The sequence below is a fragment of the Ixodes scapularis genome, unplaced genomic scaffold (assembly GCF_016920785.2).
Source record: "Ixodes scapularis isolate PalLabHiFi unplaced genomic scaffold, ASM1692078v2 PGA_scaffold1__304_contigs__length_218370807, whole genome shotgun sequence".
Classification (NCBI taxonomy): domain Eukaryota; kingdom Metazoa; phylum Arthropoda; class Arachnida; order Ixodida; family Ixodidae; genus Ixodes; species Ixodes scapularis.
The window spans coordinates 32,167,228-32,177,206 of NW_024609846.1; the positions used below are offsets into that span (position 1 = coordinate 32,167,228).

Sequence of the window (9,979 nt, forward strand, 5' to 3'; positions counted from 1 at the left end):
GATTACATACTGCACGAATTTGATAAACTGTACGCACCTTACAAAAGCGTCACACAATCGATAGCCATTTTTAACACAATGAGCCAAAAGCCGGAACAAACCATTGACGAATTTGTAACTGAGCTAAAACTGCAGGCTCAGAAATGCGACTACAGAGCTCAAGAAAACAGGCTCCTTGGTGGTCGTATCATCATTGGGGTACGAGACGTGGCCTTGCGCGAACGATTGTTTCGCGAACCGAGTCTAACCCTGGACAAAATCATTTCAACCTGTAAAGCAGCTGAAATCTCAAAGAAACACGTGAATGATATTCTGAAAACTGAAGACGAAGTTAGAGTTGATGGACTCTATCGTCAGCCATCTAGCTTCAGAGCAGCGCAACGAAGGTATCAACCATCCAAACCACAAAAAGACCAATTCAGCAACAGACAGCAAAGTTCATGTTCGAGATGTGGTACTTCCCATCAACCCCGAAACTGCCCAGCTTACGGAAAGCACTGCCTTTCCAGAGGAAAGTTTGGACATTTTTCCCGACTGTGCAACCAGACACAGCAGAAAGCAAACCTACGGATATCGACGTGTTTCTGCAGTAGAAGAAACTTCCAACTCATCCATGAACAATGACCCCAATGAAACGATTCATTTGGGAGGCATAACAATTGGACCTCTTCCATCAACCAAAGCAACAGCATGGTACGAAAGCGTATACATTAATGATATTTCGAAGACCCAGGTGGAAGAGCTACGAAGTAAAGAGGCAGTGGCATCCATAGAGAACTTCGAACTGCTCAAATCCAAGCTTGCGCAAACTTGAAGAAAGCTGGATAGGCGGTCAAAGAAAAAAAAGGGCATGCTGGCATCTCGCCCCGAAGAGGGACAAGGCTTGATTTCAGAGTTGGTGCTGGCAAAGGCCGAAATGCAGCGAGTGTCTTTGGAGCACGAGAGAAATATTGAAGCGAGCTTTGGCCGTGAGCAGGCCCTTCAAAGCGAGTGCAAGGCAGCTTCGGCTCTCCTGGGGAAGATGCAAGCACAGCAAGCAGAATTTTCTCATGCCAAGTATCAGGAGTCCGAAGCATTGAAAGCCCAGTTAGTTTCTCTAAATGGGAATTTGGCGAATGGAGCTTGTAGATGCCAAGGTAGAGGAAGCGGACACCCTGAAGGAGAAGTTTGAAGCATCTCAGCTTGAGCTTGAGAGGTTTTCTGCCGAGTACTGCATTTTGCAGGATGTCCTTCTTCAAGACTGTGGCGAGAACTTGCCGGTAGTTGAGAATGATTCCGAACAACGAGAGTTCAGTGTCTTTCAGTACCTCAAGAAGCTGCTGGGCATCTCAAAACGCAAAAGAGAGCCCTGGAAAACCAGCTTGCTAAAAAAGAGGAGCAGTTCAATCTACTTCAGCAAAACTATCAGTACTTAAAGGATCGGTACCAGTGGCCGTTACAAGATCTCGGGGCATTTTTCCGGAGCATCATCGGCGGCAATTGTCCGGAGCATCATCGAACACACCAACCAGTTGTCAGAAGCTGCAGTGTCTCTTGAAGCAAGTCAGCTGGAAAACTTGAACTGTCTGCTGGTAGTGCTTCAGGAACGGGTCACATCCTTGACAGTTAGAACCGAGCTCCTCGCTCAAGAAAGGCAGCAGTAAAAATCATCTTGTGAAGATGCGAGTGAAAAAATTAGATGCGTGTCTGATGAAAGTCGCCTCTGGCAGCAGAGACATGAAAAGGTGGCGGGGACTTTGAGAGAGAGAGAGAGAATGTTCTTAAGTGTCACAATTCGTCGCAAACAGAAGCAGACGGAAACTCCATTACCGAGAAGGCAAAAACAGAGTGTGACAGATTGGACGAGAAAGTCAGCAGCCTCCTAAAACGCAACGGAAAGCTAGAAATCGAAGCCGACGTTTTGCGGTCAGTACTTTCCAGCCTGGAGGAGCAAGCCGAGATGGTCGTCAACGACAACAAACATTTTCAACAGCTAGCAGAGAACCTAGAACATGCACGACATTGCCTCGGGGAGGAGCTGAAGACTCAGCGCGAGCAGCACGTCAAGGCCACTAAGGAGATGGAGAACGAGCACTGCAGTGCGCTGGACGAAGCGGCCAAGTGTGAGGCAGCACTGTCAGCGCTGAAGACACACTACTCCCAGCTGTTGGACAGGTATTACCACATTGTATACAGACACAGGAACCTGCAGGAAGAGTTTCACGCGGCAGCCCAAGAGAAACGCAGTTTGGAGGACAGGTGCGCACAGCTCACAGAAGAGTGGGCAACAGCCAGACGAGCTCTCGCAGTCTTCGAGAAGCAGCAGGGCGCAGTGGGACAAAAGACCATGCAGCAGCTGCAAGAGCTCTGGCAAGCAAACCAGCAGTTGCAAGAGCGCTTTCGCCTCCTCAAGGACAAGCATCTCAAGGCTGAAGAACGGTTGGTACAGGTGCCAAACCAAAAAGTGGGAGCCTCGATGGAACATGTCACCGAGGGCACTGGGGGTACAGCGAGAACTTCGGAGGCACCAGCAAGCCGAGACGAGATAGAGAAACTCTCCCGGCGGTATAGCAGTCTCGAGCCGAGGAGTGCAAGTGGAACCAGGAGAAGAAGCAGCTGAAACACATCGAGGACTTACAGGCGCAACCGGTACCACATCAAAGAAGCACATGGAACAGCAGACTATTTCCCTACAGTCTCAAACGAAGTTGCTGAAGATTATGTCCCTACAGTCTCTAACGACGAATCACTTGAAAACATTTCCACGTCTACAAGGTTAACAGGAAAACCAAAAAACAACAAGAAGTGGACGCGTCGTGGTGAAGCAGCTACGATACAGAGACTGACAAGTGCCGCACTCGCACTGCGTAATCTCAAAAAAAAAAAAAGGAGAAGAAGAGGAAGGGGGGATGTTATGATGTCATGAGGTTCTCTGATCTTAGAAGAAGAGGACATCCAGTGAGCACGCTCGCACGGTGTGGCACGCGCTGTTGCGTTTGGAACTGACGAGCAATCGCCATAGCTGCTGCTTTGATCTCGTATGTTACATATTAAACAGTTTGCTTAAACCATCCTCCTGAGCTTAACTAGCAACATAACATGCCTGACCACACACACGGCATGCTGCAGATTCCACCGTCTGGCCGAAGCAACGGCGATACACCTGCGTTCGCAGCCCTCCTGCGCGTGACTCAAAGGGGAGCCGGCTGCCCAGGCTGTTGTCGTATAGTCTAGTCTCTGCCGAAATTTCGTGCTTATATCGATGGTACATATATAGTGTCGACTTGGACTTCGTCGTTTCTGCCCACCAAGCTGCCTCCTCCTCTCTCACCCTGTTTCGTATCTCCATTTCCCACTTCCTGTCTGATGTAATAGTTACAGGGGTTGAAAAGAAGCCGTATTTCTTCTCTAACTGATACAGCCGCTTCCTCCAGCCAGTCTGCACTCCCGTGAGATACGTGTAGATGAAGAGTCTCTTGGCCCACCGGCCGCGGTTCATGAGACGGGGATGGCTGTTGTAGGTTATCTTACTGGTCGCCTCCCTGACCTCAAACGACAACCACCCAAGATCTCCCTGGACTGCTCCGGTGGCCACCATTCCGTGACAGCCCAGGGCCTGCATCCCGACCTCTCGTTGACGACGTTCCATGACTTCCCGCACTGTGCCAGGGACACAAAGAACCGCGATGGCGAAGGTTAATCCAGGCACCACAACTGCCTTCCAGAGTTCGCGAGTCACCGGAAAACGATTGCAACTCCAAAGATTGCGTTGTGAGAGTACAGTCGTACCTCGCACGGCTGCCTGTCGGAGGTGAGCATAATGATCGGACAAGTACTCCGGCTTGTTGGTCAGTACAACTCTCAGGTATTTGTGCGACTCCTGCACCTGTGCTTGTTCAGCCCCAGACTGTGTAATTTAGCCTCATCCGACCCGGCTAATTAAAGGACTTTTTGGCGTTGAACTGAGGGCCCAACGTAGCCGCCTCCGTCTCACATATACATATTAGACGCTGCAGGTCCTCCATCGTCTCTGCCGTCAATAAAACATCGTCCGCATAGGTGAGGCCCGGCTGCATCCACTTCACCTCTGCGCCTTCTTCCATGTGTGCCAGTGAAAAACCCACCTCCGACTGGATCAGGCGTTCCTCCAACCCTGACACATACAGAATATAAAGAAGCGGGGAGAGTGGGCATCCCTGGCGGAGACCCCCTCGTCACTGTGACTTGCTCTGAGTCGACCCCCTTCAGTTGCGTCGTTACTGTATTGCGTGAGTATAAGCGCCGTATGAAAGCTAGCCACCGAAGGGGAAGGTGGAGCTCCTCCAAACGTCGCACGAGTTGCGCGTGCGGTACGCTGTCACATGCTTTTGCTACATCTAGAAAGCAGCACAGCAGTCTTCTTCCCTGTTTTCGGGCAATTTCAATACACTGCGTGAGGATGAACAGGTTGTCTTCCAACCTTCGACCCCTCCGAAATCCGCCCTGAAGTTCGGTGAGCAGTTCGTTCTCTTCTGCCCATGCTGCCATGTACATGCTCCTTGATAATGTGGGCGAAGGTCCGGTATACCGTAGAGGTCACGGTCAGGGGCCGATAATCCTTAAGGAACTGTTTGGAAAGGCTGGAAAGGTTGCCGCCATCTATGAGCGAGGCCGGCAAACCGGTTGTCTGGTTGCCGCCGTCGCTCATAGATGGTGGTAGCTGTCCAGAGATTTGTGTCGACATTTGTTTGGTACCGGACACAATCCTGGGGAACCTAGCCCCTAACAGCTCCGCTGTCAAAAGGTTTAAAAAAGCGCGAACAAAACAAGGACAAAGGAGACACGAAGACTCCTGTCTTCGTGTCGTCTTTGTCCTCGTTTTGTTTGCGTTTTTTTAATCTTATAAAGGGACCGTGAAATGATTTTTAACCTCTTCCTTATTTTCTTTCCTCCTCTACTGAAAAGTGAAATAAGAAATCACGCGGTCGTGATGTGCTTGGGCACCGGTACGATGACTCCGAGCTCACCGTGCTTTTTAAGCTCGCCTTGGAGCTTGTCATTCGCAAGTGATGATAAGTCCCGTCATTGCACTCATTGGCCACGAACGCGAATTCAGATATTTGTCGACGGATTGATTGTTAACAAGTTCAAGCGTCCGTGTCACGCAGCTCTGGTGCCAAACGCGGCTCCCTCGCTCGGATGGGAGAACTTCCGTTCCCGGTAGAAAGGCATACTTTACCCAACGTTGACTTTACCTCACGGCCACGTGATTTCACATGTTGGTGGCCGAGTCCGGTCGAATCGAAGAGAAAAGCAGACGTGAGTTTTCATCTTTTCTTTTTTTGTGTGCGTAAATGCAGGCAATAAAGCGAAAACGAATTTTTGCCTCGGGTTTTATGAACACTGAAGATTATTTGGGGTCACGGGCGTACCAGCCCGGGGGGCAAGGGGGGCCTTGCCCTTCCCCCCCCCAGTTCTCAGAGTTGGGGGGGCAAGACATTTGTCCCCCCCCCCCCCCCCCCCCCCCCCGAAAGAGCCGCCACTGGGCAGGGCAAACACTGGCCGGCGGCGCCCAAGGGATACCAAGGGCACCGCCCACCGGCCCTGAGGGGGGGGGGGGGGGGGGGGTCTGGTTTGCCCGTCCACTCAAGAACAACTTGATACGCTACTGTTTGGAGGCTTCATTTGGAAAAAGCTGGAAAATCATTTAATGGTCCTTTATTTGTTTATTTATTTAGCTATCCCTAAAGGGTCTTTGAGGGCATCACATAAGGAGAAGGGGGAGGTAGGAGGGGGAGGGTGATTCCTATGCGCTATTGATAATCATTACTTGAGTGCAAACACTAGCGAAACGGATATCAGCCGCACTACACTTTGACCTACAAATCGAAAAATTTGCGCAGGAAAAATAAAAAGTTTTCGCGCACTCTATGTCCATAGGCGCTGATGACAAAAGTTGATATTATAGAAGAAGAAAAACAAATGGCGTGTTCCCCTGGTGACAAACTGTGCCCATCATAAATTAATTGAGGGATGCACTTTATTCGGAGTGTACAGAACCGTATATCACATACTCTGTGCATGTTTTCACAACGTACCAAAATGAAAGGCTGAAGAAGCAAAAAAGGAGCACGAAAGAACACCCTATGCAGCTATGCTACATCATAATCTAAACCCTGAGATAAGGAGCCATAAAATAACGGACAAGACGACACAAAATTTTGCGATTTTGTGCCGTCTTGTCCGTTATTTTATTGCTCATTGTCTCAAAGTTTAGATTATGATGTTTACAACCCAGCTCGCTTGAATAATTTCGCTCCTTGCAACTCTGCTCTGTTTCATACTTTGTGTGCAACGGTGTCAAGGCTACTGGCGCGAGCATGGGGCTTGATCTCGTTGATAATTTGCGCGCGTTCTCATGCAAATAAAACCATAGATGAAGCCACGGGCTCACGCCAGTAGCTTCGACAGCGTTGCACGCTAAGTATCAAACAGTATATATGCTAGCTAAAGAAAAAAGACAGCATAAATAAAAAAACGCAAACGAACGACATCATATAAAAAAAGAAAGATAACCGCTCCTTCCGCACGAACTCGCGTCGGCAATTTAATCAATCACTCGGCCACTGACGTTCGCACCTTTGTCCTGCACACTTCTGGAGCTCATTGTCGAACCTGTATCGACCTGGCAAGAAAGCAAAACGCGTCAGACGACTCGCGCACACGCGCACGTAATGGCTCGATGCGCGCCAAATGCGGCGTCTCACGCACAGACAAGGCACACAAAGACGACGGCAAACACGCGGCGACAGATGCGCACGCACAAACGACGCGGACGACACAGCCCGAGCAAACACGACGACGCACACGCGAGCAAAAACCAGCATGACAAACGTGACAGAGAAACGATTGGGGGAAGGCACTACGTGCGCGGAGTTCTGCGTAACTCCGTGGGCTCGAACAACACCACATAGACAACAAGGCCCGGGCCTTTCGCCCTCCAACGTCATCACTAGTGAATCCACCCAGCGCCCTTGCGTCACTAATCGCCGCCAGCGCGTCTCGCAGTGGCTCAGAACGACGCGCGACGCTAGCACGCGGCAACGCCACGACTGACGTCTCTGCCGCTCGGCGGCGTGGCGTCTCTAGTCGACTTTCGATATGTTTGCCGCTTGGGGCGCGTCGGGAATCCACTAACGGTGACTTCATACGCAGGCCTTGACTTCTATCTGGTATTGGCTCGGAGCTGGGAGTTCGATCAGGGTTCGACCCGAAGCGGGTTTCGATCCGATCTGTTAACGATGGTCATTCGGGAGCATGCACAGCGGGCTTTCAAGTCGGGCCGGGGCCATCGGGGCTCAATTGGACCTTTATTAGAGACGGAATGGCGCCTCGCTATCGAGGCGGAGAAATATTGATCGGGGGTCTCTATTGTATACTAATGGGATGCGTGTATGGTGGCGTCGCTATAAAACGAAATGATCGAAAAAACGACGACGGAAAGAGCGATTTAAGACGTACAGTTATAGCCACTGGTGAATGGCGATATATTCGTCGTCTTAGTTGGGGAGGCAAAGATGAGCCAGGGTTGAGGTGCCAATGAAAATATATGTGTATGTACATCCATTAACGAGAGAGGGAGGCTCTTTCTATTGGCGTTGAGCGTGGGAATGTATGGATGGATAGATAGATTCGGCTTCACTCTGTACCGGGCGGCGGATTGAGCCACTTGGCCAGTGTCTTGAACTTCTACAGCTAATAACACGAACTCAACTCTGTTACGTCACGGCGCAGTGGTGGCGCGTCGAGAGCACTTCCGGTCTGGGGCTGTGGGAGGAAGTCACCATGCGAGACGTGCATTTCTGCGTTGTATTGAAAGAAACGAGACAAAAACCTGCCTTCTCGTCAAAACGCCGTGACTGTGGATGTACCAAAAGAGTCGAGAAAGGTTGGAAGGTCAGTTTACATGTGCTCGGTTCGTCCGACAACGTGGATATGTGCCGTGAAAAGGGAAAACCAGACGCCGTCGGACCACGATTGTTTGGACGGGAAGCATATTAAGTGTTAAATTCACGGGTACTTGTGGTCGTTGAATTTATTTGTTTTATTTCAACATGAACGCGGGAAAACCGCCGAGTTGTACAGACCACCAGCGGACTACGTTCAGTGCGCTTTCATGTTCAAATGGCTGCCTGATCGTTCGAACTCTCGTCTGCTCTTTCACACGTTTCTGCTTGTCGTCTGCTCGTTCAAACGACAGCGGCCCGTCGACCAAATGTAGACCCCGTTATTCCGATAAGAAGTAACTGCAGGCCTCAAAGGACTTCTAAGTTTGAAGGTGGGTTGGGGTAAGTATAGGCTCGGTGTAAGCAGTACATACAAGGAGATGTTGATCGTTGCTACCAGGGGCCATCACCGACTTGTTATGCCCGATTCACTTGGTTCGATTCTGCTGGCGTTTTGTTTTCGACGTCCACCATCTCAGCTACGGTCCACGCTTTTGCAGCCCGAGCGACGTCGCGACTGGAAATAGCGAGCAGAATCTCATCGTGTGAATCAGGCTTTAGCGCCCATCCTGCGGCATCCACGCAGAATGAATCGCCGCATGTCACACTAATCACGCGAAGTTTTGCGCTGTAACGAGCCTCGTTAATTTAGTTGAGGTTTCTAAACTAGTCAGGCATGTCAGGAAGACATAGAATCAACAATTCCGACGCGAAAAAAAAGCACGGGGACTCACACCGACGCCGACAACAGCGGATTCCAATGGTTTGTTTATGGGCGACGGCGAGCTTCTTGGTCACACTACAACGCGCATGCGCGGCGCCGGTGGCGTCCGCTAGGAGCGCTCCGGTTTGTTTGTAAATAGGAGTTGGTCTATATTCCTTTGACGCATTTTGGAGAATGACAAGAAAAGCCCTTCTCCACTCTAAGGCGAGAATGAGGAAAATGTGTATCCTTATATTCGACTGATGCCTCAAAAGCCAGATTATTAGCGAGTTTTAGAATAGGGGGCCCCACAGCTTTGGGTACCCCAAAACAGCTTGGGGCGTCCCACTGCGCATGCGCAGAAATTTTGCGCATGCCCATTGCGATGCCCCGAGCTGTTTGGGGCCTTCTATTCTAAAACTCGCTATTATCTCCATGTTCACGAAGTTTACGTTTTTCTTCGCTGTCCTAAAGTACCAATACCTTTACTAAATCAGTCTCCCCTTTCGCAACTGCAGGGTGAAGTTCTTTACAATGAAATGTCGAGTGTTCAGTCGTCTCCTCCTCACCGCTACACGCTCAGCGCACTATCTATATCAGGGGTGGCCAACCTGCGGCTCTTCGCGTGTTAAAGTTCGGGTCGCAGTTCCCTCCCCTACCCCTCCCCTCCCCCTCCCCCTCCCCCCTCCCCCCCACCCCTTCCTGGTCACTCGAGCACTTCACCAAAAAGAAAAATGGAACGCGTTTTTAATTGAAAGACAGGCTGCGGTTTGCTATTGGTGTGCTACTGCTACCTTACGTACAGTTGGACTGCTTTTGACTCGGATAGATATAAAGTAGTTCGAGTTTCGTTTATTGCCCTGGACAAAAGTTTGCGGCTCTCAGAAGTTTTGTGGTTTTGTTTGCGGCTCTTAGGACAGGTTAGCCTGGCCACCCCTGATCTCTAATCTAACACTTTGCCTTGTACATTTTAGTTCAGATTACTCTTGTCCGGGCCTCAGATGAGCTTCGTCTGAAATTGCCATATAGTACTTTTCTAACAATAGCCATCTCCGGCATTCTTTATGATCGCGAGGCTGAGTTAGTCTGCGTACTCGCTCTCCGTATTTCTCTCTCTGCTGCAAACAAAGTTACGATCTGAGTTTTCTTGTTCACCTCCTTCATCTCGCGTCGACACCCTTCATGTTCCAGTAGCTAAGAGCTTTTGTATTTCAAACTCTAACCTGCTACAACCTTGCCTTTGAGTGATCACCATTCTCTATCACCTTGGACGTCCTTACTCAAACTTTTAGTTTGCTAAACGCTAACTTCG

At 50.1% G+C, this 9,979-nt stretch overlaps 1 pseudogene; it reads left to right on the forward strand.

Moving 5' to 3' along the window:
• Window positions 1-613: 613 nt before the first annotated feature.
• LOC121835671 lies at window positions 614-2,599 on the forward strand (annotated as a pseudogene).
• Window positions 2,600-9,979: the final 7,380 nt, after the last annotated feature.